Source organism: Cannabis sativa, chromosome 5, assembly GCF_029168945.1.
Source record: "Cannabis sativa cultivar Pink pepper isolate KNU-18-1 chromosome 5, ASM2916894v1, whole genome shotgun sequence".
Classification (NCBI taxonomy): domain Eukaryota; kingdom Viridiplantae; phylum Streptophyta; class Magnoliopsida; order Rosales; family Cannabaceae; genus Cannabis; species Cannabis sativa.
Genome location: NC_083605.1, coordinates 39,528,620 through 39,535,711, shown reverse-complemented (window position 1 = coordinate 39,535,711; position 7,092 = coordinate 39,528,620).

Here is a 7,092-nt window from a genome sequence, read left to right as displayed (position 1 = left end):
GAAAGTTTGGTACCAATTGGGGTTGAATTGGTCGAGTTATGAATTTTTGAAGTTGCTGCCTGCGAGGAACCGGAATTCCGGTTGTGCATCCGGAATTCCGGATGGGTGTCCAGTAATTCCCAGAACCGGAATTAGGTTGGGCAACCGGTCTACTTAGGTTGGGGAATTTTTCCGAACCCTAGTTTTCCTCGTTTTTATGTTTTTAGGGGTATTGCCATGCTTTTTATCGATAGGGAAACTTTTAGTTCCAAGTTTTAGTCCCCGGGAAGTGATTTAGCGTGTCAACTTATAGCGTTGTGATTTTTATGGTTTAGGAGCCGATAATCCGCCGCTCGGCTTCGGTTCCAGTCGGGTTGACGGCACACACGAAATCGGAATCCAGAGTAAGATTAGTATAACGGTATGCATATGTAGATTACATGTTTAGCGAGCATGTAGGAAGCTTTGTTAGATTACATTAGTTGTATGTTGGCTTCGAACCATCCAACCCTGTCACGTCGGTACAGTGGAGTATGACCAAGCCGGAGTATGACGGTTTGACCGATCAGTGACACTTGGTTGGTGGTTCCGTGCTATTGACGTATCCCGTCGGTACGGGCTAGAGTATGACCAAGCCGGAGTATGACCGGTTCGACCGATCAGGAGGATATAGTAACACGTCGGTACAGTGGAGTATGACCAAGCCGGAGTATGACCAGGTTCGACCGATCGGGTTGTTACGTGTCAATAGTACCGTCCCTATGAACGTTCAAAACTCGGTACCATGTTGGACATGGCGGTAGTGGCTCGGTACCATGTTGGACATGGCGGTAAGCGGGACTCGGTATCGTGTTGGACACGGCGAGTTAGTATTATGTATGATATTATTATGCTTTTCTTACTGAGTCTGTCGACTCACAGTTTATGTTCATGTGTAGGTAAAGGCAAGGCTATAGCTGATGGACCGTGAGCGAGCTTATGAGATTGTACATGTCGGGGCGGTTAGGCCTGGAGCGTACGATCCTCGGGACAGCAAGGCTGAGATTTTTGTAACTGTCGTTAGACGACTTTTAATTTTGATGTAATAGTTAAACAGTGAAAACTTTTGTAAATGATTTTACAATCGGGATCCCGAGTCTTTTATAATATGTTTTATAAGTTCAATTAAAAAGCAAAATTTTAATTAATCACGTTTTTCCATAAACCTCGTTGATTAGCAACGAGCTGCACAGTACGTTTAAAAATCACGTAATACGCCTAAGGTAGTTAGGGTGTTACAATTTGGTATCAGAGGCGCCAAGTTGTCTTCTGAAGATCGTCACGACATGTACAATCATCATCAGCAGTTAGCTCGGTTCACGGTTCAGTAAGCCTTTATTGCTTTAGTAGTTTATTTTATTCAGTTATGAAAAGAAAAGCCTGTTAGGAAGCATGTTAGTAGCCTGATAGTAGAGTAGGCGCATGTTTCGTTTCTAATTTCCAAATTAAGCGGCATTAGTAAGCTCGCCTTGAATACGACCTGATATGCCAACTCTTGGTTTCGCAGGCGGTTCTAATTAGATGGACGCCAGGCGGACTACCAGGAGTCAGGGCAACTCCGTGGGGTTGAACCAAGGACAGGGAGCTCAGTTTCCCCCACCTGCTAGGGGCCGAGGTAGAGGTCCCCGAGGCAGGGCTCGTGGCCGGGGTGATGAGAACCCGCCACAGGCTGCCCAGGCTCCCGCTCGATCGTGGAGCCCCGAATTGGGAGTTGCGGTTTGCGGAGATGCAAGCCCGGATCGAAGAGCAAGACCTCGAGATTCAGAGGTTGAGACAGCAGGGTGCTCCTGCAGTTCCTGTGCCTATAGTTCCAGTGGCACCTGCCCCTGCTGCCCAGGCCGAGATAGTGGTGGCGGCCCATAGATTGGAACCATTGTATGAGCGGTTCCGGAAGCAGGCACCTCCGGTATTCCTGGGAGGTCCGGATGTAATGAAAGCCGAGCAGTGGCTGACGGTGATTACCAAAATTCTGAACTTCATGGGTGTCACCGGTAATGACTGAGTGGTGTCTCAGATTCATGATGTCACCACCATGACCTGGGAAAGGTTCCAGGAACTCTTTAATGCGAAATACTACAACGAGGCGGTTAGAAGCGCCAAGAAGAAAGAGTTCGTTCACCTGACCCAGCGGGAGAACATGAGCGTCACTGAGTATACTACTCAGTTTGATCGGTTGGCGAGGTTAGCCTCGGGAATTGTGCCGACCGACTTCAGCAAGAAGGAGAAGTATCTGGACAGGTTGAATCCCATGATCAGGCATGACCTGATGATCACCACCGACGACAGCACCACCTATGCTCAGATGGTGGAGAAGGCACTGCGAGCTGAGGGCGCAGTGGGGTGCATGTCAGAATCAGTCAGTACTCCGGTTAGTGGCGGAGCTCCTACCCCTCCTGCATCAGGCTATAGCAGGGGGAGTAGTGGTTCGGCCATTGATCAGAGGAAGAGGGCACCTACTGCTTCCGGCGGCTCGAGTCAGAACAAGAGGTTCCGGGGGAACCAGAACAGAGGGAGTCGTCCAAGTGGTACTGAGACCCGATTCTCCTATCCCGAGTGCCCTATTTGCAAGAGGCACCATCGGGGTGAAAGCAAAGGTCAGGGATGCTTCCATTGTGGCATGCCCGGACACTTCAAGAGGGAATGTCCCCAGCTCCGACCAGAGGCACCGCGAGCTCCAGCGATACCCACTCCAGCCAGGGTGTTCGCTATCACGCAGGCTGATGCAGATGCCAGCCCATCAGTTGTTACAGGTCAGCTTTTTATTAACAACTCGCTTTATTCAGTGCTGTTTGATTCTGGGGCTACACATTCTTATGTGGCGGCCAGAGTCTTTAGTAAGTTGGGTAGACCCTTTGATAGATATGAATCAGGGTTTGGAACCCCGTTATTCGCGTGAGAATTGGTTATCTCCAATAGGTGGATTAGGTCTATGCCGAGCAGGATAGATGGTAGAGAGTTAAGCGCTGATCTGATAGAGATGAGCTTAGTCGAATTTGATATTATCTTAGGAATGGATTTCCTATCTAAATATTCGGCGAGCATTGATTGTAAGAGGAAGATGGTAGTCTTCCAACCGGAAAGTGAAGAACCGTTTGTATTTGTGGGTTCGGTTTAGGGATCTCGGATCCCGGTGATCTCGGCTATGTCAGCGAGAGAATTATTGCACGGCGGGTGCTTAGGGTTTCTGGCCGTGGTGGTGGACACCACTCGGCCAGACACCGTTCGGCCAGAGGACATCAGAGTGGTTCGGGAATTTTTGGACGTTTTTCCCGAAGAACTTCCAGGGTTACCACCTCAGCGGGAGATTGATTTTGTGATTGACTTGGCACCAGGGGTGGATCCGGTTTCCAAAGCCCCATATAGAATGGCTCCCGAAATTTGAACTTAAGGAATTAAAGATTCAGCTCCAAGGGTTGCTTGACATAGGGTTCATTCGGCCCAGTGTGTCACCCTGGGGAGCCCCGGTTTTGTTCGTCAAGAAGAAGGATGGATCCATGAGGATGTGCATCGACTACAGGGAGTTGAACAAGCTGACGGTGAAGAATAAATATCCATTACCTAGGATCGATGACTTGTTCGATCAGCTTCAGGGGAAGACGGTCTTTTCTAATATTGATCTCCGTTCGGGTTATCATCAGTTGAGAATCCGAGAGGAGGACATTCCAAAGACGGCTTTCCGCACTAGGTATGGACATTACGAGTTTCTGGTTATGTCATTCGGACTAACCAATGCTCCTGCAGCATTCATGGACCTGATGAATAGAGTATTCAAGGATTTCCTCGATATCTGTGTGATTGTGTTTATCGACGACATCCTCGTGTACTCTCAATCAGAAGAGGAGCATGAGTTACATCTTCAGATGGTACTGCAACCACTTTGAGAACATAAGCTCTACGCCAAGTTCAAGAAATGTGAGTTCTGGTTGTCTCAGGTGTCCTTCCTAGGGCACATTGTGAGTAAAGATGGGATCAAGGTGGATCCCGGGAAGATTGAATCCGTCAGGGATTGGCCGAGACTGAAGACAGTGACAGAGATCAGAAGCTTCTTGGGATTAGCTGGCTACTACCGTAGGTTCGTGGAGGGGTTCTCCAAAATCTCAATGCCCCTAACCGAGCTTACAAAGAAGAATCAGCGATTTATCTGGTCAGATAAATGCGAAGCTAGTTTTCAGGAGCTGAAACAGAGGTTGATTACTGCTCCGGTACTAGCTTTGCCTTCGGACAAGGAGAAGTTCGTAGTCTACTGTGACGCATCCAAACAGGGTTTGGGGTGTGTATTGATGCAAGCCGACCGGGTTATCGCTTATGCCTCTCGTCAGTTAAAGGATTATGAACAGCGATACCCAACTCATGATTTAGAATTGGCCGCAGTGGTTTTTGCACTGAAGATTTGGCGGCATTACCTTTACGGGGAGAAGTGTGAGATCTATACCGACCATAAAAGTCTCAAGTATTTCTTTACTCAGAAAGATTTGAACATGAGACAAAGGCGTTGGTTAGAATTAGTGAAGGATTATGACTGTGAGATCCTCTATCATCCCGGAAAAGCCAATGTAGTGGCTGATGCCCTGAGCAGAAAGGGTCCCGGGCAAGTAGCTAGCATGGTTCAGATCTCACCTCAGCTAGCAGAGGATATGGTCAGATCCAGCATTGAGTTTGTAATAGGTCAGCTTCACAACTTGACGCTGCAATCTGATCTGTTGGAAAGAATAAAAGTCGCTCAGATGACAGATCCGGAGTTAGTGAAGATCCGAGATGAGGTATTGGCTGGTCAAGCCAAGGACTTTTCAGTGTCTGATAATGGGATGCTTTTGTATAAAGCCAGGGTTTGTGTCCCGAACAGTGTGGAACTTAGAAATGAGATCTTCGAGGAGGCTCATTCTACCCCCTATTCTCTGCATCCCGGCACCACCAAGATGTACCAAGATTTGAAACCGTACTTCTGGTGGAACGGTATGAAGAAGAATTTGGTAGAATTTGTATCGAGATGCCTCACTTGTCAGCAGATCAAGGCTGAACATCAGAGACCAGCAGGGTTGTTGCAGCCTCTAACCCCACCGGAATGGAAATGGGAGGATATTACGATGGATTTTGTGGTCGGGTTACCTAGGACCACGGGTATGTATGATTCCATCTGGGTAGTGGTGGACCGATTTACGAAATCTGCTCATTTTCTGCCGGTCAGAACAACATTTACAGTGGATCAGTTGGCAGAGTTATATGTCAGGGAGATAGTGAGACTTCACGGGGTACCGAAGTCTATAGTTTCGGACAGGGATCCGAAATTCACCTCCAAATTTTGGCAAAGTTTGCAACGGGCAATGGGTACAAAGCTAAAATTCAGTACAGCATTCCATCCTCAGACAGATGGTCAGTCCGAAAGGACAATTCAGATATTGCAGGATATGTTGAGAGCCTGTGTTATGGACTTTGAGGGTTCATGGAGTAAATATCTACCGTTGATAGAATTTTCATACAACAACAGTTATCAGAGTACGATAGGGATGGCTCCCTACGAACTGTTGTACGGTAGAAAGTGTAGATCCCCTATCCACTGGGATGAGACAGGGGAGAGGAAATACCTAGGTCCAGAGTCAGTTCAGCGGACCAATGAGGCGATAGAGAAAATAAAAGCTAGAATGCTTGCCTCACAGAGCAGACAGAAGAGTTACGCAGATCCGAAACGCAGAGACGTTGAGTTCCAAGTAGGGGAACATGTGTTTTTACGAGTATCTCCGATGAAGGGGATTAAACGTTTCGGGAAAAGAGGCAAGTTATACCCTAGATTTACTGGACCTTTTGAGATTCTCGAGAAGATAGGTCAAGTGGCATATCGGCTAGCATTGCCTCCAGCCTTATCAGCAGTGCACAACGTATTCCATGTCTCAATGTTGAGAAAATACGTTTCAGACCCCTCTCATATACTCAGTTATGAGAGTCTTCAGCTTCAGCCAGACATGTCATATGAGGAACAACCAGTGCAGATCCTGGATAGAAAGGATAAAGTCCTTCGGAATAAGACCATAGCATTGGTCAAGGTTCTCTGGAGAAACAGTAAGGTGGAAGAAGCCACCTGGGAGCTAGAGTCAGATATGAGAGCTCAATATCCAGAGTTATTCAGGTTAGATTTCAGGGACGAAATCCTTTTAAAGGGGGGAATAGTTGTAAAGCCCCCTTAGTTAATTTGGAAATTAGCAGTTGTTTATGTTTAATTATGAAATTATTTATAGCTATTTAAATAATTTATTACTGTTATTTATGGAATTCAGAAATGCATGATTATGTCATCAGTAGTTTTTATATTTTGCATTTCCGGTGTCCGGTATTTTGGAACTCGGCGTTTGGCTCAGTAGAAATCACAACTTAGTATGTTAGTAATTTGGGGACGGGTTTTAGACATTGGGAATGTCGGGAATGGCCGGGAATTTAGAATGTCCCAAAAATACCCCTTTAGTATGATTTATGTCATTTTATGGTGGAGGGGCAAAATGGTCTTTTTGCCCCATTAGTGTTTTGTCTTATGTGAGCTTTTTATTTGAAAATTTAAATGTTTAAGTGGTTAATTGTTGGCTGAATAAAATGAGATTTTATAGCTTTTATTTCATTTTTCCCAAACATAGAAAAAATTACATTTTCTCAAAGGAAACTCTCTCTCTCTCTTTTCGGCCATTTGAGGCAGCTCTAGGGTGATTTTTCCTCTTCAATTTCAAGTAAATTTCAGCTTGTTAGTGTGTCTCTAATCAAGGTAATTCTTGTCTTGCTTTTTCTAATTGGTTTTCTTGAATTTTATGTGAAATTGATGAAATGCATGCATGATTTTGGTATATGTTGCTGCTGTGATTTTGTTGTTGATTTATGTGGTTTAAAGCATGCTAATTGAAGTTAAATTGGGCTGTGTTAAAGCATGTTAGTTAGGTTGTTCAAAGCTTTGAGTTTTCTTTGCAAAAATATGATTTTTGGAGGAAATTATTGTGATTCTGTTTCTGTATTGTTGCTGTAGTTTCTAATTGTTTTCAGTGATGATTTTATGCTAGTTTAAGTAGAATTGAGCTAGTGGAATGCATGTTTAGGTGG